This window comes from Passer domesticus, chromosome 8 (assembly GCF_036417665.1).
Source record: "Passer domesticus isolate bPasDom1 chromosome 8, bPasDom1.hap1, whole genome shotgun sequence".
Taxonomy (NCBI): Eukaryota; Metazoa; Chordata; class Aves; order Passeriformes; family Passeridae; genus Passer; species Passer domesticus.
The window spans coordinates 51,662,927-51,689,321 of record NC_087481.1 but is presented as its reverse complement, the minus strand read 5'-3'; the positions used below and the strand labels follow the sequence as shown (position 1 = coordinate 51,689,321).

General features: G+C 38.8%; 1 protein-coding gene and 1 long non-coding RNA gene across 2 annotated transcripts in view; one reads left to right on the top strand and one right to left on the bottom strand.

Moving 5' to 3' along the window:
• GFRA1 (GDNF family receptor alpha 1) overlaps window positions 1-26,395 on the top strand; it is a 137,469-nt gene that overhangs the window by 51,068 nt on the left and 60,006 nt on the right.
• On the bottom strand, window positions 14,785-18,414 carry LOC135306845 (uncharacterized). The gene is made up of 3 exons (XR_010367598.1): window positions 18,319-18,414; window positions 16,170-16,291; window positions 14,785-14,951 (listed from the first exon to the last, which is right to left on the bottom strand). It is a non-coding gene; the product is annotated as an uncharacterized LOC135306845 (long non-coding RNA).

Genomic DNA, 26,395 nt, shown 5'->3' with positions numbered 1-26,395 from the left:
TTGTAGGCAGTTTCTTTCTGAACCCTGCCCAGGACAAAACCTACATGTAAATAAAAATCCTGGTAATTTGAGGATGTTTTAGATGAAACCTAACTAGTTGAATGAAGTTCTGTGTGTAATTATCTGAAAACCCACAGGCACACCTACACATAAAGTTCAGCATTGTTTATGTGGATGTATAGGGTAAAGGTCTTCATTTTCATCTTGGAGTGCCAGGGAGATGGTTTTGTGTTGTAATTAAGTCTTCATAATATCAGGAAGAAATTGCTGTGCTCCAATCTGAAAATTCATTGTGCAGCTAAATGCTCCTCTTTGCATAGAAACTGTTCTTAATTAATAATCTCTTTGATGGATTATTAGTGCCAGACTGGATTGGCATCTGCGCTTTGGACATGATGTACCTGATTGTACTAACAAGTTATAACAACATGTATCAACTACTGTAATTATCATGTTGCCACTGTTTTCTGCAGATGTAAAGATACATAATTCAAGCTGACAAGCCCAAAGATTTTATTGGAATGACCTATGATACCCTAAGTTCTCATTAATATACAGCCAAATGCACAATATCAATTAAGTATAAGATACAATCTCAGGCCTTTTTAGTATTAGCAGCAGTTAAAATTAGTAATGCAACAGAAGTTCTTATAATTTTATTTTCCTGCCATGTTGAAATGAAGAATTTTGCAGTATAAAAGATTTCTAAAAAATGTGTGGTTTTCAATAGTCTGTTCTTTTTTGTGTTTTTGATTCTGACATTAGTATGTAGTAGGAGTAAATAGCATTTAAAATGAAGCCATTGTTTATTCACAAATCAAATAAGCTACCGACAGCTGCCCTAGTGGCTTCCTCATTCACTTAAATTAATGCCTAAGGCCTTGGGGTGAATAGTCTTCTGGGGAGAATGTGGGCATTTATTTTCGATTTCCATTCAATGTTGGGTCTTTTAATGCCAAATCCTATTTAATGTGCACATGTTATGTTGAACTGTGTGCAAATTTATTCTATGGACAACTTGACAGAATTCATACTATTAAAGTCACATACAATTTGTACTCAAAAAATAAGGTATTTTCTTTTGAACAAGCAGTGTACAATTCTGTCTTTATTTTAGTTTAAGATCTGCATAGCACTGAGAATAAGTCCTACACAATAGTAGGTGCTTTTTAACTAAGCTTGGGATTTGGTGTTTCGGATTTCTTCCAAGCCCTGTGCATTTAATCAGGATTTTCTTGTGCCCTCAAGTGTTGAGACAGTGCTGTGACAGATACAGTTCAAGAACTTGAGGGGGAGGGTAGTTTTGCTAGGTTCAAGTATCCTTCTCTTTTAATTTTTTTTTTTTTTTTTAGTTTTTCCCCCCTTACTTGGAAACTGCATAAACGTATTTGGAGACTGAGATTACGTCAGGGCAGCAAAATTAATTAGGCCCTACGTCCACATAAAGACTTAGACCCTGTGACAAAAAGAAGATGAGAGGATGTAAGAGTGATAATGATTCTCTAATGTAGTGGTCAGCCTTCTCCTGGGGAAGCGGAATACAGTTCCAGTTCTGCTCCAAGAGTTGCTTTTGCATTTAACAGAAATAATTGAATTGGATGACTGTCACTATCTCATTTCCCGTCCCGGTGCCGTGTTAAAATGACCACATTTTAACAGTGCACAGTTTATTAAGCAAGTTCAAATAAATTCCAGTAGACTTTAAGCTTCTTAGGTCTGAGAGAGAGAACATTTCCTTTGTGGATCTTGAGGGACATTGTTATCAACTAAATGGAAAGCTGCTTTGCCCATTAGCAGTGAGGTTATGGACAAGTGCAGAGACTGAACTTGGAATGCAGTTTAGCAACATGAGAGAGGCAGTCTGGCCATGACCAAAAGCCCAAGGTCTAACCTCAAACACTGGAAAACTTTGCAGCTGTAAATAAAGTGCTTATGGACTTTGTGGCTCTCTTTAGTAGCAGGAGTCTGGAATTTGGTAATTCAGGATTAAGTGCTTAGTTTCCAGCTAAAAGCCGGCACAGACGTGCTTCAAAGATTGCTGGAAAACTGGTTCTAGGTGTCTGCTGGGAGATAACTGCATTTGAAGTTGAAAAAGAAGCCAAGGGCCAAAAGTTTGACCTGACAGCACCTCAGAGGGGATGTGATTTTCCTTTTTTGCATCTGTAATTTATGCAGTTTTTGTTTATGAGCTTCCTCTAAGCCTAGATTTGACACAAACTTCTAAGTGTTAATCTCTAAAAGATTACACCTCTTTTGGCAGCTCTTTTGCTTCTTTGCACTTTCTTCTGTCTGTATTGTCAGATTTGCATATTCACTCCTGCAAGGAAAAGTGAAGTGTCCTTCTCCAGTTGTTTCTCTGCCTTCACACTTCTGCCTTTTCCTCAGCCCTTCTAGACTGGGTAAAGACCACAACCCCTCTACTGTTTAATGTTCAATCTTGCTTTATTTTGTGGAACTGGAAAGGAGGGATCCCAGCTACTGCAGACTCCTCTGGCTCCAATTCTGCAATGTTTTTTTCCTTTAAAAAGTGAAGCTGGTGGTGAACCTGTGCTTCAGCTCTGAGATTCCCCGGTTTAGAGCAGCATGAAAATGGCATGACTTCTGAAAGCTTTGCAGCAGCCCTGCATAGTTCTTAATAGCATCCATGTTGTGACAGGAGTGTTGTCAATTTTAGGGTTTTTTTCCAAGTTAAAAGCTGTAAGCAGCAGCTGAGAGGTGGTTATACTCTTTCCTCTATTATTTTTTGGGTTGGGGTTTTGATTTGGGTCAAACACTTCCACCCCAGCTGCTTCAGAAATGCAATTCTGCATTTGATTTACCTGCACTTTGCTTTTGGGAGGTTATTGTTGTAACTAAAGGGCTGGGAAAGAGTGGACAAATTAATCAAGCCTGTGTTTGTGAAGATAGGCATTTCAGTTCCTCTCCAGGTATTCAGAACAAAGTGATTTTCAGAGTTGTCATGTTTCCCCAGCTACCACTAACTCAAGATGACCTTGGTTTGTTGAATATCTCTAGAAAAAAACTGCCTTTTTTGAGAAGTATGACATAAGGTAACCTGCTATACCATTTTTGCCCTTAATTTTTGTTAAAGTTTACATTTTGAAAGAATTAATGGCTGCAATGCCCCTCTTGCAAAAGAGAGCTTGCAGCTCAGCCTGTAGTAGCAGAATTGTCTGTGCTTGCTGAGATATTAATTGTTCTTGGTTTTTTAAATATTGTTATGGTGTCCAGAGAAATCGTAAAAAGTGAGTGCTATAGTTTTGTACTTTTAAAAAAAGGGGAGGAAAAATGGTATGATTTGAAAACTTCTTACATCTTTTGTAAACCACATTTTCATATTCAGTGTGCTATGTGAACAAAATGGTCTTGTAATATTTTTGGGTATCTTCTAGGTAGTGCTTCTGCATATTATTTGAATACTTTTCTAAATTACTCATATTGTGTGATCCATCACTTGTTCCTTTCCATTTGCTTCTGTGCTAGGTCAGCATATGTTTACACATTTACTGCTTTCATCACCTCTCCTCTGTTACTCCATCCCAAAAAAATTGGTTCTTCAAAGTTTATCTCATTTGTAAATGCATTTAAGGCCATCCTTTTCCATTCTTGAAAGTTACTTTTGTCAGGAATACAGAATTCCAGAGTATGGATGCACAAAGTGTTACTTTAGCAAGGTCAGTTAGATATTGATATTGTGCCCCTTGCTTAGGGTGGTTCCCACTGGAGACACTTTTTCCACATTCCATTTGTGAGCTGTGTCCTGCTGTCTGCATTTGCCTCTGCAGAGGCCCTTGTCAGGGGTGGAAATTTCCCCTTCATGGATGGAAATATCTTATGTCATCTCTCAGCCAAAAATTATTTTGACCACCAGCCTTCTGGTGATTAAAGCTGATCTTTCTCTCCTTCTCTGGAGGACAGAGATGTTTCTTTCAAGTTTGCCAGCTAGAAGTGGTTCCTATCTTAGATTAAACAATTTGAGTATTAAATGGCCTTTTTTGGCAGCGGGAAAACAGTAAATACAAGTCAATGGCACATCAGTGTTTTTACTGATAAAATCTGTAATATTCTTGGCTTGGGTGAGAATCAGCTTAAACTCCAGGGCCTCAGTCAAACAAAGTACCTGCAAGTTGAGTTCCAGCCCCACTGTTCCATCCTCTTGGGAGCCTACCTGCTTTGGATCAGGACACAAGAAAAGGAAATTACTTATAGTCATACATCTCAAATAAGAAGAATACTTACTTGCCTTTAAAAGGTGTTTTCAGGGTGTGAAAATCCCAGGTTCCCCTGGAGCTGGTCCCAGTGCCAGACCTGCAGTGCCTCTGGAAGGTACAGTCCCTTTGTGACACTCTCTGCAGTTCCCTGTGTGCTCAGGTAAGGTTAGACCAGGTGATCCTTCAAGGTCACTTCCAGATTGGGCTGTTCTCTTATCCCAGATGAATTCCAAAAGGAATTTACATGAACTTACCTGTTCCTTGGCAGCGTCTTACTTGTTCTCTGGGCTCAACAGGGATTGAGTCCAGCTCTGTTTGGCCCTTGGCCTCCTGTCCCCTGGCGAGGTGGCCTCTCTGCACCTGGGGAGAGATGCACAACCTCTCTCATGCTACTGGTGTGTTCTGGAGCCAAACCCAGCACATAATGATACAGATCTTTATCAGCTCATTAGAGCTGCTGAAATGTGAAATCTCGGAATGGACTGCACTACAAAAGGAATAAGAAATTTGTATTAGCTCTTACCCCAACTACCCTCTCATTTGCATGCACAAGTGATAAATTCCATTTATTCTCTTGCCTGGGATATTGATTTTCTTTTAAAATTCCTGTTTCAGGATACATATCATATTCATAGCTCTTATATGCACCTGTTTAAACACAACACTAAGAACCCTTAGGCTTGATACAGAGAAAACAAATCCTTTGTGAATTTTTAATTAACCTGTCTATATGATTTGAACTGAATAAACAAAATTTACTGCATATATTTCGATTAACTGGCCTTTTGTATTCTCACAGATCTAAGCAAAACCTTTCTGGGAGAAGACTCAATTAGCATTTCGATCTCTGTTTCACTTGAACAATTCAGGCTTGTTTTTAAGAACGTAGACTTTTGTCTGCAGATAAACACAAAATTAAAAATCTAACCTGATATGTCAACTAAATTAAAATTGGACAGATTACCCTTACCCATCAGACATCATCTGCAGAGCATGTTTTCTTCTTGCAGCCTGAGAAATTCAGCTCCAGCATGGCTGTGTGTGGTACCTCATTCCTGAAGTACCACAGGGAAAGGGGTTTGGGGGTCCTTGGGTGCATGGACACAATCCAGACTAGGATGCCACACCAAAGGAAGATGGGAGTGGATGTTAAACTACCCTTATATAGGAGTAATCTCTTCCAATCCTTATGGATTTTTTTTTGTTTGTCCCCTTGCTGAAGACACTGATGCAAAAGAAGTCTCTAAACAGACAGAAGCTCAGACGTGTTATTGGGTGCACCTTTTCATCAGGTAAAAAGTGGCTGGTACAGATCTATGCACTACTAAATGGGAATGAAAGTATGAATTTCTATAAACACAAGCAATGTGTGCTGCTGTTTTAAACAGTGCTCTCCAAGATACAGTTATTCTTCCAACAGAGTGCAGCACCTCATTTACTCAGGCGTAAATGTTGTTTTATAATGGCAATGTCATTTGTTCCAGTATTCCTGTGAACACGTGTAAACAGATCAATTCATTTTGGGGTTTAATACATCTTGTTTTCTCTTGACATGTTACAATGTAAAAGCAGTAATTAAGCAAATACGTTGCATTGTATTATGTTAATAGTCTTAATATCCAAGTTCCATTTTCTGACAAAATAGTGATAAATATGGTGGCAATACAATGAACACCAGTTGTTTCTCCTACAAAAAAATGAATCCAGCAACATTCATTGGCTTAGGTTAGCCTTTGGGTCTACGAATAAACATCCCACATCTACTTCAGATGTAGGCAAAATTCAGTTGACTTAATTCTGCAGGCAGTTTATAAACATACTTTGATAGGTGTGTCCTTCTAAATCCTGTATCAAATCAAATGTGTGTCACACAGCGTGACCCAACATAGCTCAGAGCAAACTAGCACATGCAGAACTCACATATGCATTTGCAAAAGAAATTCAGTGTCTTTCTTTGTACCTTGTCTGCTGCTCTCTATCTTTTCATCTTTACCATAATTCTAAAGATGTTCACACTAGCAGTCCAAAGCACTTCACCAATGCTGTCTGTAATCAAAGAGCTTTTGACCTTTCCAGAAAAAAAAAACCAAAACCAAAAAACAACAAAACAAACCTACTGAGGTTTGCTTGTTTGTTTGTTTTGGGGGCTTTTGAATTCAGTGTGAAGTGCACATAGGCACAGATGAATAAGGTTGAGTCTTGAGGCCTTCTACCAGTTCAGAGTTCCCGGTAACCTTGAATGCCTTTAGAAGATGGTTTTAGGAGTAAAAAATTTCTTAAATAAACAGAGACCTACATTTTGGTAGACCTCTGAAAACAGACTGTTTTCTATGTGAAGTGTGTTTCAAATGTCACATCACAAAAACTCCTCTTGTCCTTTATGCCTCTTTCAGCCACTCCCTTGCCTGAAGTGCAGTTATCATGATGAGAATCTGTAAAGCAGTGCTTTGAGTTGGAGTTTTTTGGCCCTGGAGAGGCTGTTCTAATAGCTCTAGAGCTGTGTCTGAGACTTTGAAACTCCTTGGCTGGTGTTAAGCTGCTTTGCTTTTGTGAGCATCCCTTTTTCACGGCGGGGAGAACATCAGTGTGAGCATCCCTGTGGGGTTTCTGGTTCCTGTGGCTGTCGGGATCCAACTCACAGCTGTAAAACCTGCAGCCACTCTGCTGTGTAAACAGTGCTGCAGAGTGATTTCAGAACACTTCAGTTTATAACCTTCTTTGAAAACCAGCTCCCTTAATGACACTTAAACATGGGTTCCAGATGTGACAGTTAAATATACCCAACCCTTGGGAAATTAGCAGCGTTGTTTTTTTTTTCTTTATTCATTACTAAGTGCCCTCTGCCATTTTTCACGCTCTCCCTCCAATTGTCTCTCAGTCTCCCTCTGTACTCCACATTACAGCAGAGACTGCTGTGCTTTGGTACTTACATTCTCACGAGGGAGTGGAGGAGCAGCATTAGCAACTCACTTTCTCTAGCAGCTGAACACTGTAAAGTCTCACTGCACTTAATCCTGGTTACAAAATGCTCCTGGACAGCAGTGTGTTGAGTTTCACATTGTACTGGATACCCTCTGTGTGTCTGTGTGGATGTCTCCATATATTGATCACTTATGACAACAGGACATGATCTTTTAAATGTAATTTTGGTAAAAACATGCAGGTTTGGCCAGTATAGTTTTGGGAGTTGTTTGTTTTTTCATTCCAAGTACAATAATAAGGATAGCTTAACTGCACAATCTCAAAAATAAACCAAAAGGCAGCTCTGTAGCTGAGTTCTGATCATGGATGGAAATATCTAATGTCACATCTCAGCCACAAAGTGGTTTGCCTTAGTTCTCACAGTAGGTTTGTTTGAAAGACTGTTCTTGAAAGTAACATGTCATTCCAAGCTGGAATACTGAAGAGCATACAAAGAGAGTTCTTAAATAGTATTGCCATAGAAGAATATTAATGTCTAATAGGAATCTGATTAGCTTCTTATGAATTGTTACAGGGTCCAAAGACAGTGAAATAATATTCCTGGCTGCTAATGAATGTTACATGTCTTTGTTCTACTGAGGCCATGTTTCACTTAGCATGCACTCTCTGTCTCTGGTTGATTGGGGCACTGACTGATCCCTAGGTGCTGCAGCTGATAATTAAAGACCTACAGAGCAGACCTGATGTCACCAGGGCTCTGCCTGTCTCTGTGATTAACCTGTTGCTGCAGTTTAACTTCACGCCCCTTGCCTGCAGATGTCCTGCACCCCACTCCTTCCTCCCTGGAGTTCTCTCACTACAAGGCAAACCTGGGAGGAGGAGTTCACCTTACTGGGGCCTATTCTACTCAAATATTTCATCTGTTTTTTTCTGAAGCACTCCTGGATTACATGCCATTGAGATTATTTCTATGCAGTACAGCACAAAGCTGAATCTCATCAATCTCTCATTGCTTTATTCTTTCATCTTTTAAAATCTATACTTCAGGGAACCATATTTTAATAATGAAAAACATCACCATGTTTATCAAATTAAAGCAGACAATGACCTGGCCATCTATTAACATTCATAATATTCTTGGGACCCAACTTACACAAATTCATGTTACCTGCTTAGTAAATTAAGATCCTGTAACAGAATTAATCATTCATGGTTGTTATTGACATATGCCTTTGTGCTTTGAAAGGAAACATGTTAAAATAGTAACTAATTAAAAACAGTAGGCATAAGAGTACCATAAATCTGTGTATAGCTAAATGCCTAGTGGTCCATACCACTCTGAAATTTCTAAATGTACAGTGGCTTAAAGACAATATATGTATTTTTAAAAAAACTGTACAATTCTCATGGATTTATAACCCATTTAGAATTATTGCTCTTACAGCATAGTAGGCTTAAAAGTAGTCTTTGCCATGCTGCATGAAATTGTGTATTAGTTTATGGTTTCACCACTGGCAAGTGGAGTGTTCAGCCTTTTTGTTTCCTCAAAAAACTGTCATGGCCATTTCAAGAAGAAAATATTTCAGTGGGGCAAGAGTTAATTTGAACTGTCCATATTTTAAAAAAAAAATAACCTTGGCTTCCTCTGCAAATGTTGCTGTGGACTCTGTCAGACTGGAGACATGGCTTTGACTGATGAATTACTAACTGGATGAAAATACAAGTTTCAAACTTACTTCAGACATCATTCAAGACTGGATGGAATTTCTCCTCTAAAATGCATGAAAGAGTTTTTTTAACAATGCATAAAGTTACCTTGAAAGCTATTAGAATTTCTATTTGTGGATCCACAAAAAAGAAAAGAATTCTTCTAATATTTGGGGCATTCTTTTAAGGTTTGGGACATGCTTAGGTCTGTTTGCAACGTTAACTAAGACCTTAGGATAAATCACATTTTTGTATGGTGTTCTGATTTTGTTCTTTTATATTGTACTATCCCTAAGCTCCCTCCTCTGCCTACAAAATCTTCATTTTTGTCCTCTAAACCCCTGTGCCTTGTCTTGCTTGTCATTTTTTGTTTGTATCTCTAAGGCACAAAATTTACCCAGCTGTATGTTTACTAAAAATCCGTGGTTAAAAAAGGGACTTGTGTGTATAGTTACATTAACAAAAAGAAGGGGTTTTTTCATTGTAGATTCATGAGGGTTTTTCATTCATTTTCTTATTGATACAGATGTTATGTAATCACACAATGCCCTACAACTCATGCTTGTCACTTTCCAAGCTAAAACTGGCTGGAGTCTAGAAGAATGGTATGATGTTTTAAAGAAAAACCTAAGGTATTAAAAGAAAATTTTGAGAAATTCCTAGCAAAATGAAGAAAATCATTCAAATCTACTACATAATTTTAATTTACCCTAATGACCTGTAATTTCCTTTTTTCTGACATGTGGCCTCATTACATGAATCACATTGACATTGTCATGATAAATTACATTCATTAAAAGGTTGCTTTTGCTATTCTAGTTAGTTTGCAATTCAGTATTCATGCTCTATATCTAGTGATAGTGCTTTACATAAAAATCAGAATTTTATGGCATTTTTTTGTTTTCCCGTTTGGCTGAACTAAACCAGCTTTTGTTAAGATCTGACAATAATTTACAGTATTGTTTCAACAGCTAAATGGAGCAATTCTTGAATTAGACATGTAACAATGCATACTACAAAATATTTAAAATATATCTAATGCTACTAGGTCAAGCACCATTTTTCTTGGTCCGTTGCTTGTTTTCAGCTATTGTATTGGAAACTGATTTGCATAAATGTATATTTCTTACTTTCTGTGGGCCAAGTTCATAAACCCAAGTTGATTTTTATAGCCATTTGTTTTTACCAAGTCCATAAAGCTTGACAGGCCTGTCCCAGTGAGTGATACAAGTTTGTATCCAGATAATTGCTGTGCCATGTGACACCAGACATGAGATACCCATGACATCTCACAGTCAGGCAGCCAAGCTTTAAAATTTTCATACAGCACCTGCTGACCTGTTGTTGAATTGAGAAATTTAACTTACTTATCTCTTTCAAAGTGGAAAATTTGTCCATTTGTTACTGGTTTTTTATGACTGAAAATATGACCTAATGAATATGTTATTGGAAATAGCAATCATTACGGCAGGTATTTACAAGTTTTTCTGGTGAGGGTTTTGTCCAAGTTTATTTTCCAGTAAAAAGAAAAAAATTGTTGAGATACAGAGTAATTGTCCGTTCAGCCTCTTATGATTTATGCATGTGTTAGGAATTTATGAATAGAAAGATTTCTGCAGTGAATCAGAGCAGCTGTCCATCTATCCCTGTCTGACAGCAACCAATAAAAGCTGCTTTTCAGGACATTTTTTACTTTCTTCCTCTCCATTGAACTCACTGGAGCAAGATGGGTGTGTATGTGACATGGGATCAAATCAATTTGCTGTTAATACAGGTGTAGACAATGCTAATTAAGAACTAAATCTGGAATTCTGCTCATAAATTCAGTATTTGGGTTTGAGTAGAGGCTTCTCCATGGGCACTAGAACAGACTTCTTTCTCTATTTTATATATAGATTTCTGTTATGCATTGCTTATACTGACAAAGAATAAATACCATCCTCATTTTCTTAGTCTGATGCTTAAGGAGCTGTAAATTAGATTCCTTTTTCTGTGTTGGTCTTTTCTAAAGATAGGAAAAGTTTATGAAATGAGACAGAACTTGACATATCTTAGGAAAACAGAGTTACTCTGAATTTTTGAGTCTAATTGCAAGTAGAGAATATAGTTCATTGTATACACCAAGTACATCAAGCATTTTTCCCTCAAAATTCATGGGAAACTCCTAGGCTGGAAGTTTAAAATAAGCATAGAGCATTGCTGCATGCTGACACTGAAGTGCTGAAAGTGATTCCTTCAGAAGGTATTATCTTCTGTCACTGCTTGTGAGAGTATATGGAGATGATCCACATATGAATCATGTTTATTACATAATGCTCAAGAGCTGTTTGGGAACAAGGCTCCATTCTGCTGTACACAGACACTGCTGCAAGATAAACCCTGTCCTGATGAACTTCCAGAGTAAATCACCTGGATGGGCAGAGGGACAGAGCATGCAACAGTGAGGATGTGATAACTGCAGTGAAGGATGTGATAACTGCAGACACTGGTTCGGTTCTGTGATTGATTGATTTAATTTTACTGAATCTGCATGTGGGTGAACACTTGTTTTCTTCTCTTTAATGTCCACTGTAGATATGTTTAATCAAGGAGAGGGAAGTAGAATGAAAAGAGAAGTGTGCCTGACATTGATAGAAATCCTGTTTGGAGAAATTGTTCAGGAGCAGTTCATCCATGTGAAAATATGATCCTTGTAAGACTGCCAAGGTCATTGAGGCCTGTGGAGATCTGATGAGTAAATGCTGGTCACGCCTGGAGGCAGCTTCAGCTTATGAACTCAATTCTTCAAAAAATGTAAAACAGTTTTACAGAAAAGAATGTTTGTCATTAGCCTGTCAAGGCTGTTTCCCCCTTGTTTTCTTGGTGCCCTTTTCAACAACTCTGTGTCCCTTTATGTACCTGTCAGCTGCCCTGGATGGGTAGGAGCAGCTGAAATGGTGCTGGTTTGCATTCTGCTGGCTGGGAGGTATCTCAGCCTCCTCGTGGGGTGTGAAGAAGTGCAGACAGAGCCCTTTTTAATGGCAGGGCCTCAGCAAAGTTCTGTACCAGCCATGGTGCTCAGGCTGCCCAGACTGATGGTTGCACCCAGTAAACTACAGCAGTGTGGCCACCTCAGTGAGAGGGGCTGTCCTGCTGTCTGCATGACAATATATGTCTGTTAAAATACTCAAATCTTCATGCTGAAACAGCTCAGAGTCTTTAATGAGAGCAGTGCTGGTCATTAGAAAGAGGGATCCTCCATCAGCCCAGCTAATTTGCCATTGACCATTGCCACATTCAAAATCAAATACACAAAATATTTGTTGCAACTTCAATGTATCTGCTCCTCTCCTAGACTCGCTGGGTGCCTGCAGACAATTCAAAAAGAGTTCATTTTGTTCACCACAACTTTTGGAAAGCCTTACTACATTCGCTTTAGTGCAAATGTGTCTTAAATCTGTAGTATACCTTGATGTTTGAATTTGCACATGATTTAACATCCCTTCAGCATTCATATTTTCTTTGATCCCCTTGCTTATTAAAAAATGCAAATCTAAATTGTATCTTATTAATGTGCTTCTTTGTGCTAAAGCTGTGGGGGGTTAAAATCCCAGCTTTGGTAACGTATTTGGATTCTTAATGTGCACAGTGCAAAGAGAGCCAGACTTCTGCAGGCCATATTTTCTAATCAACTGTTATGAAAGAGATTTTTTATTGTGTTTCTGTTTCTTTCTCTCATGGAATTTACAGGAATAAAAAGAGTAATGACTTCATTGTTATACAAAAAATATTTTCAACCATGGATAGAGATCCTTAGTAATTTGCTGTAATTTCTCAAAAATGACAATGAGGAATCTTGGAGGAAATTTCAGAAAAATATGTATTTGAAATATAGGAAAGCCTTCTGGCTGCTTGACTTGAAGTAAGTACTATTTTTTTTTTTTTTTTTTTTTTTTTGTGGCCCAAGTACACAGATTTTGTAGTAGTAAACAGTAGTCACTCATTTTTCCAGTTAAATATAGTAGCTTTTAGGAATTGAGTGCATCCTTTCACTAGGAAAGAAAAAAAAAAAGAAAGCAAATGCTGTAAAATTACTGATGCATTTAAGGCCATTAAAGTGCTCCTTATATTTCCTTTTTGCACAACTTGACCTATTCCTATGCCCTGGTAAAAGCTTTCTCTTCATGTTTAATGGCTTTTTTTCTTAGCATTGCTGCTTGTTTCTGAATTGCTTTTTATGCATCTGCTTAACTTGTTGGGAATTTGGGTGGGTCATTCTTGCTTGAGATTCAGCACTGCATGAACACATCATAACAAAATGTAAAGCACCATGTGAGACTGATTAAAAGAAAGTAAGAAAATGTCAAACTTTGTTATAGTGCCATGTTACTTCTTCACAACTTACTTTGCAGCAAGCTTTACATACAAATAAAACTTCTTCAGAAGCAGTCCAATCATTAATGAATTTTGGAGATCTGTTTGCTAGAAAAGTTGATTATTTAATTTTTTTAAGAAAGGAAAAAATACCTTAGAATTATTGTTAGTTAACAAATAATAATGGGAATATTTATGTAACTTGTATGTTTGTTGAAGCAGCTAATCCTTGTGCTGTTTCTGCAGTCACTTCGACTTTAGGGCATTCAAATTCACAGTAAACTGTTGCTTGTGATAAATTGTACTTCCTATACTCCTTCCTTTACTGTCCCATTCCTGTTCCTGCTGCTTCAGAATCCTGAGGGATCCCGCTGTGAAATGGGAATGGCAGGTGTGGAGTGGGTAGCCTGATCTAGAGCTTATTCTAAGCTTCTCCAAACTCAGAGGAAGAAACTCTTCTAATAGTTATTCTATCATACTAGTAGCTCTATTCTTCATTAATTTGCCTTGAAAGGAATTACTGATGAGGGATGGACAAAGTGCTTCATCCAAGAACTAGATCTCCTGCGTTTTAGCCAGGCTTTGCAGAGTTTCACACTCAAGGGATCATTTAGTGGCTGTGGCCCTCATCTGAAGGCCATAGGTTACATTTCGTGCAGTATTCCCTGGTTCCATCTCTTTTCAGCTCCCTACAGCTCAGGGAATGAAGGCTGAGCAGACTGACATTTCTTCCAGGAGCCCTTCAGAAATGGAAACTGATGCTCCTGGCACTGTCCCTTCCCTGGCCTCCTGTGATTTTACAGATGAATGGGAAATGGTAGGAGTGTGGGCTTGGAGCTCCCCAGGCTCTGGCTGCCTGACAGCTCTAGGGGGGCAGGGCTTTGGGGAGCTGACCAGCACTTCTAGTCCAGTTTTCACTGCTTTCCTGAACAGATAAAACAGCCCCTATTTGTAAGGCTCAATAAACTGTCATTGCTGGGGACAGATGCTGTGAAAAAGCCCCTTGCTGATCTGACTGTCAAATACAGATTTTAGAAGTCCTTCCCTTGCTGGACTAGGGAAGGACTAGGGATCCTGACTCAGGCACCCCCTTTGCTGTGGGCAGTGAGCTTTGTGCTATTTTTCTTCCCATTGTTCTGTCTCCACCTGGATTTGGTGTTCTTTGGCTGCAGATTTGGTGTTTCTTCTTGCTGTGGTGACCAGGAGAGAGAGAAAGAGAGATTCCAACTTCCTGCTCAGTAAAATGGGAAAGCAAGCAAGCAGTTTCATGCATTTGAGATTCAAGAGGTCCTTATTTTTTTGCTCCTGGTGGTCATGTACATGTTTAAGAGGGCTGTCAGGATACTGGGATTGTCCTAGAATGGTGGCTTTGTGATCTCTTTTCAATAAGGACACTTTGCTCAGAGTTTGGGGATTTCAGACTCTGGAGGTGTGAGTGCATGTTTAGAGATCCTGGTTTTGCCATGGAAGGGTTTTGTTAACATAACAGAAAAGCTCATGAAAGAGAAATGTATCACAAACATTTGTGTTTGTTCACAAAGAAAACAACAGCAATGATTTTTTGGCCAACTTTATGATAAGAAAGGCCTGATTTACCAGAATGCTTCTATGGTGAGACAAAGTTACCAGAAATCTGGTTTAACTTCACAGTTGGGGTGAAAGATTTTTTTTTTCCTTCTCCAGAGTAGCAAAACCACCCAGACAGAGTCTGCCAGTCCCTCTAGGCCTCACTCCCATCTCTGTGTTTCCCCTGGTGACCTGTGTGTATTGGAGGAAAAGACAGATTTTTGTCTATGAGAACTGCTTTCTGTATTGATAAAAGACCATCTAAAACTATGCAAGATAGCTCAGCAAGCAATTTAGGAAAGTAGTTTTAAGCTGTTTGACCTGTAACATGTAGTATGTCATCACAAGATATAGCATAAAAAAAAATAATTTCAAGTTAAAGTGTGTCTTCAATAGAAAAGGAGAAGAATACTCATGAAATGTGAGAAATTTTTCCTTCTTATGGCCTGATTAAATTATTTTTAGTGTACTTAATAAACTGAAGCTGTCACTAAGCCTTTAGCCATTTGAGAATTCATGGAAGGGAAAGGAAGCCCAAAGGGGCTACTGAAAAAGTAACAGAGAACCTACTTAATTTTTAAAAATAAACAAACAAACAAATATATATAGGCACATACACACACCATCAATAAACTAGACCCAGAAAAAAGCCCAGGGAATTATGATCCAGTTCCCAAACAGAGTGCTTGGAAGCATGATAGAATATAGGGTATTAAAAAAAGTGATTTAAAAGTATCTAGGGGATGTAAGGTGATCAGGAGGGTCAGTGTGGATTCATTAAGAACAAATGTCAAAGCAGTGTAATATCCTTTGTGACAGGGTAATTGTCATTTGCTCTGAATTGTAGTATGTGGTGTTTAGGTTACGTATTAGAGAAAAAAAATCTAACTTCAAAGAGAAGTCGACACTGCATGGAAAACTGTGGAGGCTGCAGCATTGCAACCACTGGGAGACTGGGACAGATGATCTGCAAAGGATGGACTTACTTTGGCTTGCCACAGTAGGATGAACTGAATAGCCGTTTCAGCTATCAGACCTGAACTTGCCTGATCTTGCTAAAATTTCAATGCACAAGTTTTGACCTGCTTGGTAAGATACTTGACAGTGAGGTGTTCCCTGAGTTATTTATTCTTGTTTGTGGTAGGAAGGCACAGCACTCTCTTTTCCTGCCATTTCTTATGCAAATCAGTTGATGCAGGTTTTTATAATTCTGTGATGGATCTTCATCACAGGCCAGGACATTCTTTTCAAATATCTCTATAAATTAGCAAACCTCTGAGTCCTTATGGAACCTGCTGGGTCACAGTGATATGAGTAGGGCTGTAAGAGACCTGGTTATAGGGGTCAATTACAAGATCATTTACCGGTTTAATCCAATTTTAACTGGATTAAAAAGAAAAAAAAAATTACCTCTGTCAGTACTGCACATTTCATTTTGTGTCCAGCATTTGACCTGGAGGCCCAAAAGTACAAAACTACAGTGTCACCAATTCCTGCAGTTGGAAGTTCTGCTTTTATGTCCTTTTTTCATTCTGCAAGAACAGAAATAAATTAACTTTATCTATTGTATGAAGCTGAAATATAAACCCAAATTTTGCTTTAATCTTCACTCTTAGGGTTATCTCATTACTCTTGTAAAATAATGAGTGGATGCACCCCATTTTGCTTAAAGCAACAGATCTATATCCAGTTAATTTGTGGATAAATATGGGTTTCTGCTATCAATGTTTCTTGATCCACAAAGTGGTTATATTAATACTGAAACATTATTAATCAATAGGTAGCTCTTTAAAAATACATCACTAAGACTAGCCAATTACCTTTAAGTATATATCAAAGGCGACAGAGCAATCATGGTCCATTAAAGAGTTCCAAACATTTTAATTATTTTTATCTTCAAGGAAACTTAGAAAGGAAATTTAAATTTCTCATTCTGGCCTCAAAAAATTAGGAAAACCCACCAAACTGTTTCTGTAGTTTTTCAGGTTTTTTTAGGAAAGTACAAAAATGTGCTTAATTTCATCTTAGTCTCCTGAATTAAAACTACATAAACTGTGTATTAATTCACATTATTTTTAAAATAGTCTACTCTGTAAGATCACAAAAATAAGCTTTAAAGACATGTCATTAAAGGGTATGGTTCTGTTTGGTTTATTAATGCTAATTAACTGTATTGACTTTTAGTGAAATGGAAATTCTGACCAAAGCATACAATCTATCTGTAGCCTCTCAGAAATATGTTCTTTATTCAAAGAATTTAGGATGTAATTTTGGGAGGCAAAAATTGTATTTTTTATATCTTGCTGAAAGTTTAAATACCCATTTAAATTTAAAACCTGCTCTGCCCTGTTTATGGGAGTCAGCACTGATGCTTCTGCTTTAGGAAGGGAATGCTATGGCTGGAGTATTGTGTTGTGTTTTAAAACCAGATGGGAAACTATATTTTCCTTTGAGATTATCATACCATTCTCCACATAAATTTCCTTAGTTAAGAAGACTATTTCCTCTCTGGCTCCTCTCCCTCAGCAATTACCCTGCACAAGCAATCTTTGGAGAATAGCACGAGGTGTAGCTGATTGTCATTCAACACAAGTGAAATCTTTAGGTGAACATTAGTCACTCTTTTAGACATGTTAGCTTGAAGTGGAAGCAGTCAATTACAGAGTAGAGGCTTTATGGCTACATTATTACCATCATACTATTAGATTTTCGTCAGCAGCATTCTGTTTGATCGATCTGTGCCAAGACATTGATGGATAGTTTTGTTCTTCAAATGTCAAATATGTGGGACTTTGGTGCTTTATTTATTTACTGGTGCACTGCTATATTGTGGATATTTCGCTTTTCTACATCATTCTAGTTTCAACACCTAATCATGATTCATTTTATTTGAAGTTTTGGTGTTGATTTCAATAGCATACTTAATCATTCTTTCTTATGCTCTTGAATTACAGAAGGAACTGTGCTATTGTACTGGACATGCACTTAGTTGGACATGTGAAAGTTTTCCCAGTGGTAGGAGAGACTTGGAGAGCAGGAGCTGCTGCTGATTGAGAAATGTGTGTGTGCCCAGTGTATAATGAATTTTCAGATTCTGTTCTCTCCTCAGTGCTTCCATATATAGTGCTTTTTCTGGGATTGGTGCTCTGTTATTTTATGTCTCTCTAACACATGGCAACAGTATTAGAACATCACTGGCTTCAAGATGCAGGTTTAGTTTAGCTCTCAGGCTTTAACATGAGTACTATTTTTAACTGAATATATGCGCTCGTAAGTGTATTCAGAATAAAATAATACTGTTGACACTAATCAGGTATATAAACAAATCCATTTGTGTTTTAGATGAGGATGAAGAAATGAGTAAATAAAAACAAAGAGCAAATATATATGGAATGGTGTTGATCTCCTGTCTCCAGCAGGGCTAAGAAACTCCTCATCAGCCTGTTTGTGAGGGGCACTGACTGAGTACTTCAACCATCTCTCATCATTTTCCTAGCAGTGTTATTGAATCAATTCCTCAAGAGAAAGAGTAGGACAAGGCTGGGAAGCTAAAAGTTACCAAAGTTTTCTGCTCAGTTTGCGAAGCATCAAGGTTTGCAGGCAGAAATTAGCAATGCAAAGGTTGTGCACCCACGGCCTCAGTGACTCAGGCAGAGCTGCAGTCATGAGCCAGAGCTGTGTTTGTGCAGGGAGGGGCAGAGCTGCAGCCTCCATGTCCCCACGTCACAGAGTGACCGTGGGCAGTGCCATGTGCCAGACCAGTGACCCTGTTCAGCTCCTGGGAGCTGCACAGGCTGCACCCTCAGGAAGGGAATGTGTTAAAACAGTAACAGAGTTAATACTAATGTTGTCTTGAAATGGGTTCTTCACTTACTGAGACATGTTCAACATAATTTGCCTATTTGGAAGCCATACATCACTAGTCAATTACTATTTCAAACCCATCCATTTCAGTCAATACTGTGCAAGCATCCTTGCAGGATGCGAGTTGGGATCTCAGTCTTGAGATTTGAATTCCTGGCAGCAGTAACACTTTTTACCTGATCAGGCAGGAGTATGAATGTTGAAAAAAAATTTTTTTTAAGAGTTATAATTTTGATTACAGGAGCATTATACACTCTTGATTCATCTCTTATCCATGTCCCTCCAGTGTCTCTTGGACAGTGCTGCTGGTGCTGTATAATTATTATTCTCCACTGCAGAATTGGCTGCAGTTCAGTAGTGTGCATGTGTGTGAAGTGACTCTGAATAAAATAGACTATTTAAATGTAAATAGTGTTGTCATTTTACTTAGTGAGGCTCACTCCTCGCTAATTAGGAAGACATTAATTTGACTTAAGTATTTGAACACCAAAATAATCAATTTTGTTATAACACTGCTTTTCTCTTCCAACTGTGTTTACTTCAGTCTTGTGTACCTGTGCATTAACATATTTGCAAACGTGTATGCCAAACAAAAACCAATATATTCTATATGTATTTTAGAGTTATAAATGGAGCTAAGGAGGGTGTAAGCTGATGCCCGGGTCACTATAGCACTCAATCAAATGTTTAGTTGATTTAAATGGGTTTCAAAGACAAGATAAATTTGGGCATAAAATCTGGATTCAGAGTTTTTTAAGTAAATGGAAGTCAGAATATTGTGTTCAGTGTAGGGGCAGCACCTCAAAAACGAGACACAAATGCTGTTAAATATAGTTAACAAGTCAAAATAATTGTATTTCCTCTTTGCCTTTTCTCAGAAAGAAACACATTTTTACATTTGGAAAAAAAGAGATATTGGCCATTTATAAGAGCTAATGAAAAATAACCAGACTAGCTCAGGAGGGAACTGTGAGGAACTTTCCACTGTAGGGAACAGCAGAAAGCCAAGAACACTGAAGACAAAAGAAAAAGAAGCTTTTTGTCTATTGCAATGTGTTGCATGTGGCATAAATGAACAGTACAGGTAATTTAGATTAGACAGTTGGCAGTGGTCTGATTGTTAGTGTGGTGTAATTTATTAAATATCATAATGATCTCAAGTTAACAAACCCCCAGTTGCACTGTAGGTAAGTGACATCTATCAAACACAGCTGCCTCACCTTCATTTTGTACTGCTTTATCTCCTGGGCACACAGTAGGATGGGCACCATCACAACCATTATTAACTCTCCAGGGCAGTATCATTGAAGTCATTTATTTCCAAAGTATCCTGTTTCCCTGGATCCATTAGGTACACCTGCCTCAGTGCACACATCTCCTTGTCACTGGCTCTGGGGCCCAGCAGTGGGAGCTCAGATGGAGTCAGCAGCAGCACAGTGACTGCAGCTGACATAACCAAATCCATGAACAAAGTTACCACTGCTGTCCTCTTCACATTGTGGTGACTTTATGTGTATTCAACAGGATTTCACTGGGACCAACTGATAGGGAAAAGAGGAGCAGCTGGTGGTGGATTAATGGAATGAGGCTCATATGGTTTGGTCGATGGGCCAGATAATTGCCCCGAATGGTTTTCACTGGCAGCAGGGAAAGGGGGGCTGAGCTGGTGCCTCCCCAGCTGCTGTGGGTTTTGCTGTTCTCTGTCTCTATTGCTCTCTCCATGCCATGATGGCACCCTCTGCCCCACCCCTGCTGCTGCTGTCACTGACTGAGCATCTGCCCTGTGTCTGTCCCTGCTGCTTTCACTGTGCTTTTAGCCTCTTCTCTCTCTTGTGCTGGTGGACTTCTGTCATGACCAGTGAGACATCTGTGATTCTCCCATCTAGGAACAGTGGAGCTTTCCTCTTGCTATTCTGGAGAAAGGATCTTTCCCTTTCTCTGCCTTTAACTGTTCCCTGAGTTATCCCATCTTGTCAGACTGGATTCACAGTCACCTCTCCAGATCACTGTCCTTTCTCAGTTTCCTTCTGGAAGAGTAACACTGCAGAATGAGCAGGATACTTTTTCTACTAAGGTTTTATATACTTTGACTTCTTTTTTCAGGTTATAGCCATCGAGAGCAAGCTGCTGTCAAAGATAAGCTAATATATACTCCTGCAGCAGGCAGTCAATGTGTGTAAACCATCCCTACCTACACTGGTATTGCTTGAGGCTGGAGTAAGCTATGCTTCAGCAGCTCTTGAATTAACAGGTTTTGTCTGTCTGAAGCAATCTCCTGAGTACAACTTTTACTGAAATTCTTGGTCAATTATTTGGGGTGGGGTTTTTTTTGTTGTTGTTGTGTGGTTATTTTTTTTTTGTTTTGTTTTGTTTTTTTGAAATCTCTTGTTTTGTTTTCCCAAATCTGCAAATAAATAGCACGAGTTTGGATATCCAGAAAATGTTGTGAACAAACAATATGAGGGGGACTAACTTAAAAGACAAGTAATGGAAGAAGGAGAGTCTTCAAGAAATTAAAAAGCCATTGTTAAGACAGAAGGAGTAAATTCAGGAAGAAAACAGGAATTATGTTGTAGAAAGTGGTAGATAACATCCCATGAAAAAATTTTCATGGGATGCATTGGGAATACTGGATTGCTGTTCAGAGAGGCTGTGGAGTTACTGAAAACTTTGTGATTCTGATATCAGATATGAATACTTGCTTTATCACATGTATGATCTTGTATTTCTAGACTTTTCTTCCTGCCCTGACAAGGTTTCCTTCCTTGTCATCTCCTTTCTCTGCTTCATGCTAAATGCTGCAAAATTTGGGGGGCTTCAGGCAGACTTAGCTGAGAAGCACAGAAAAAATACACCTCTATCAACAAAGGAATTCTTGGCATGTCGGTGAAACATTAAAATACGTGTTGGAAATGAAAAAGATGTTGAACCTCAAAACTGACATTGTCTTTACAGTGGATAGCAAATATTATGGCTGAGACTAAACGAAGACAAGATGCAGAAAACTAATAACAATTAGGTAAATATTTTGCATGATCAAAAGCATATAGTCAGTTTATTAAATAGTTCTGAAAATTCTTGTTACTATTTCAAAATCCAGTTAAATGTCTTAAGTTTTTCTGAAAAAGGTTTGGATGTTTTGCTTGATGCTTCATGAAAGATTGTTTCTTCTTAAGTTTTTTTTTCCTCCTTCCATCATACTTAATGTTCATATCACACCGAGTTCAGGTATCTTAGGATCAGCCTGAAATTAGACAGAAACTTTTGGATTTTTTTCCCTCCAGCTCTTGTGAAATGACACATAAAGCCAAATAGTACTGAAGTATTCTAGTACATATATACATGTGTGTACAAATGTGTCTGTATGCATCCATGTGAGGAAGACCTAGGCCATTTTAAAGTAAGAATATTTCATGCTGTCACTGTATGTAATTGCAGATAACTCCCCTGATTGTGGTCCACCAACGTCAAGAAAGCAAAATCTCATGTTGAATTTAGTTTCAGCAAGTGTAAAATGTTGTGGTTAGAAAAAACCAAGCCAAAAACCAAACCAGAAACCATTGCTTGTCTGGGATCTGTGGTTATTTCAGGGTTGGATGTCATAGATAAGAGCATATCTGGCCCTTCTTTTCTGTAGCTGGCATGGCTTCAGGAGTAAAGCAGTTGTGAGAGAGCAGAGAAGGGACTTTGGAATTTCCTGCACTCCTGCTGTGTAGATTCAAACGCTAAGTTTAAATAATGGATGAAGCTAAGATTATTATAATTGATCATTGTATGATTTATATGGAGTAATTATAACTAGGTTGAGAAAGAATTTTCAAAAGCTAGTTTCCTGGTAGCCAGAGTCATTAAATAACAGTGTGCTGCCAAAACAAAAATTAGGTGGGAACGTAGCCACAGAGTTCAGAATGTCTGTCCTCCACCGGATTTATAACTGCTCAGAGGATGACAGTATCAGTGGTATTTTCCTGTTACGAAGAGTAAGGGCTGTTTCAATTGTTCTTCTTATCTTTCTTACTGAGCTCCACATTGTTTTAAGTGTAGTCAGGCATAATAACTGGAAAACTGTAAAAATCTAATGCGTAACAAAACGAAAAGGTGGAAGAGGTTGAAAAGGTTAATTAAAAGTGTAATGATTGCATTTACTGAGACAGTCCAATTAATCACTTTGTTCCAGTGGTCATGTGATACAGAAACCATTGCTCCAGAAAACCGATTCCTAGTGCTAGGATATCTGTGTTCATTTAAATGTCTATTTTTCTATAAATGGAAATTTAACTTTTTTATTTTAAGCTGCTTTTATTTATTTGAAATTATTTAAGCAGTAGGTAATGTTTAACCCTGTGTCCTCACATAATACACTCTTCCAGCCGTGCTCCCTCTGAACAGGATGGGAGCATTGCCCCCTTGATACTTGCAGTCTTACAGCCCCACGGGAGGTTTGCTTACAGCTTAATGGGCTTGTAGGTATAGAAGAAATGAAGCCCTAGAAATACATCATTATGTAACGTGATCTCTCTGAAACAGTGTATATGACCAACAAAGTGAATTCTCAAGTGTCAACAAGCGCAGCTAAATGTGGTTTTTACCACGTCAACTGGAAAAAAAGGGCAAAAAGAACCTTGAAGGATCAATTACAAGGGTCATAACCTTGTATTATCTGATTTGCTGTAATATTCACACAAGCTTTATTGGAATGGAACATAAATTTGAAAAATAGTGAGATTAGAAAGGATTGCAGTGCTAGAGCAAAGAGCTAGAAGCTTTCTCCTGGCTTATTTTGCTGGGGCAGCACTTTAGAGGGAGCCCATTATAAGCAGGAGAATAGTAGTTATGTTAACATGGTAATTAATCAAGGCTGAGGAAAAGAGGAAACAAGTTGTGAATTCAATTCTGTAGTAATAAAAAGAAATGCTGAAAGTTGCCCTGTAAATTGGCATGACTTTGGCAAAACAGTCCCTCACTGTGTCTTGAGAACTTGCATGCAGTAAATCACTTCTCATGGCAGCCGTGTAGGTTTGAATGTTTTCACAGGTTTATTCTCTATTTCCATGTCTGCTGGTTCTTTCCTAATTCTGTTGACTTAGTATTTAGCTGATAATAAAATACTGAACTGTATAAGATGAGAGCATATGCAGTAACACATTTTCACTCTATTTTTAAGGGGAAATTAATTAGAAGAACTCAGCTGAAACTGTGGTGATAGCCTTCCACATCACAAACCCAGCCTCTCACTCAGTACAGAGCATGAATTGTGTGTGGAATGACTGAATCCCTCACAAAAAAAATTGTATGCTGTACATGGCCCCAGTCATGCATAATCCATCCCCGTGTTAGTGTAGTGTGGATAGGTTAAAATCATCTTTACACCCTTAAGGTCTTCAGGGTAGAACTGAAATCAGTGGTGCAGTAATGTGAGAAACAGTGACTGGATCAGTTTGCAGCGACTGTAGTTTCTTTGTTTATCAAGTCTCTGACTTTATTAATGTGTTTCTGCCTTTTAAGTGAGATACTTTGGACAGAAGTAAGAGTAGCTTTAAAGAGCCAAATTCATAACTTAAATTATTAAAAATTCAGAATAGCTGCAGTGAACAAAATAACTGTGCTGGCATAAATGTAATTTAGAACTTCTGTCTTCAGTGCCATGTGGAAACTTAGGGACCCTGGCATAACCTGTCATTAGATTTGTAACAGAAGTGAAAGGTGATAGATCAGGATATTTGAGTGAAGACAGAATTTCAGCATTGTATGCCACAGTATTGTTAACACTGGGGAGCAGGGTTTCCTTTCCCTCTCTGCTCTTGTGGAACTAAAATTTAAACCAGATCACTGTAGGTTTATAAGACTTTTTTTCTTGCGTAACTTGTAATTTGAGCAGATGTCCCTCAGCCAACCCACAGGGCTCAGCCACCCTGGAGTTTTCTGCTCAGCTTTTCCCCATTCCTCCCCAGTAAAGAATTAAAACTGTTAAAGGAAATAGTAAGATATAATTTCCCCCTTTTTAATCAATACATATGCAGCTTAGGAATTGTAATTTCACTGCAACCTTTGTTTGCAGTGTCTATGAAATGCACCAGGCAATGGTTAACTAAAGCAGGATCTAAGTCAAAATATAGGCAAGAGCTCTGTCGAGTATTAGAGCCCAGATCCAGTGGTGAACTTGGGCAATAAAAAATGCAGCATTTAGAGAATGTGGCTCTATTAATAGAATTTAACTTCCAGGAGCAGACCAAGAGATAAATGTGTCCACCTAAAAGTCAGAAGCTTCTGGTTTGAGGTGGTATCTATAGTCCTTAGAAGATGCTTAGAATCTTTATAAAGTACACAGAGAAAACAGTTTTAACAAATGGCAAACAAATAAAAAAAGGAACAAGAGTCTCTTAACTGTTAGGGTATTGAGGCACTAGAACAGATTGCAGATGGCCCATCCCTGGAAATATCCAAGGCCAGGTTGGATGAAGTTGGAGCAACCTGGTTTAGTGGAAGGTGTCTGCAAATACAGAAGCTGAGCTTTTTTGGAAGGGTTTGGACTGGAGGAGCCAGACTCCCAGCCTCAGGCAGGAGCATCTGCCCACGCAGCAGTCAGTGTGTGCTCCTGGGAGCAGACAGCCAGGAATGTAATGGGCACCCAGCACAAGGGGTCGTGGAGCTTCAGTCACCAAGGCAGTGATGAGAACAGTCCTTGAGGAAGTGGGATGTCTTTGCTCTCTGCTCATCTCTGTGGGATTTCAGAAAGCCTGGGAGGGTACCCTTCTTGTGGGTTTGGCAGTACCTTGGTCTGGAAGGAAGGCAATGAGGTGTGCTATAGAAAGGGTTATGTATTTTTTGAAGGGATTAGAAGTAGGGAGTACAAGTGGGATCATGCCTCTGCAGGCTTATAGAGTCTTCTTCAGGGAAGGTTTCCAGTCATTGCTCTTGTAAGAGAAGTAACTCTCCTGCCTGGGTGCAGGCCAGCAGCCAGCAGTCTGCCTCCCAGTGAGAGCTCTCATTCTTGGGCTGAAGCATCTTGCTCCCTCTTTGTTTTGCAATATGCACCATTTCCTTGTTGAGAACACTCTGCAGTGAGATGGTTTGAGAGCCCTTCTGGGAAATGAGAACGGTGTTTCTGAGTTTCTGATGCCACAGAAGGCACTGAACCAAAGTCTGCAAGATCCCTGCTGATGATTCACCAGCGGAGCCTCACAGAAACGAAGGCCAGGGTGTGTTGGGAAAGACTTCAGACACAGCAGCTGTGCATAACACAGTAGCTGAACACTTCCAATCATAACATGGGAGATGAACACTTCCGGATCATGCCTGTTGGTTCATGCTAAGCAACGTGATTGTTCCTAATCTCTAAATGGCTTGGACAGGAGACACTATTGACCTCCTCCTGTGAATTTACGGGGGTATTCAGAAGAGAATTCTAGGGACCTAGGCAATTTGTCTGAGCAAAGACTTAATTACTAACCAGGAAGGTGAAATGTTCCTGCTTTGGTCGTAGGAAGCTGAAGTGTCATTTTAGGCAGTTTAGTTTGTTTAGATGTTTCTGTTGCTGTAGCTTTGGTTGTACCTTTCACAGGCATCAGTCTCATCTTTGGCACCTGGTGCCATCAACTGTATTATCAACGTGAATCTTGTTGTATGTGGTAGTATTCTGAAAGTTCTGGTCATAGCTGATAATATATTAGCTTTAATTTAAAAACTAAGTCACCTGCTTATTAAGATTATGGAAAAGGTTGGAAATAGGCCAGCTCTTGAGTAAATGCTGAGCAGAAGAGAAGTAGCACTTC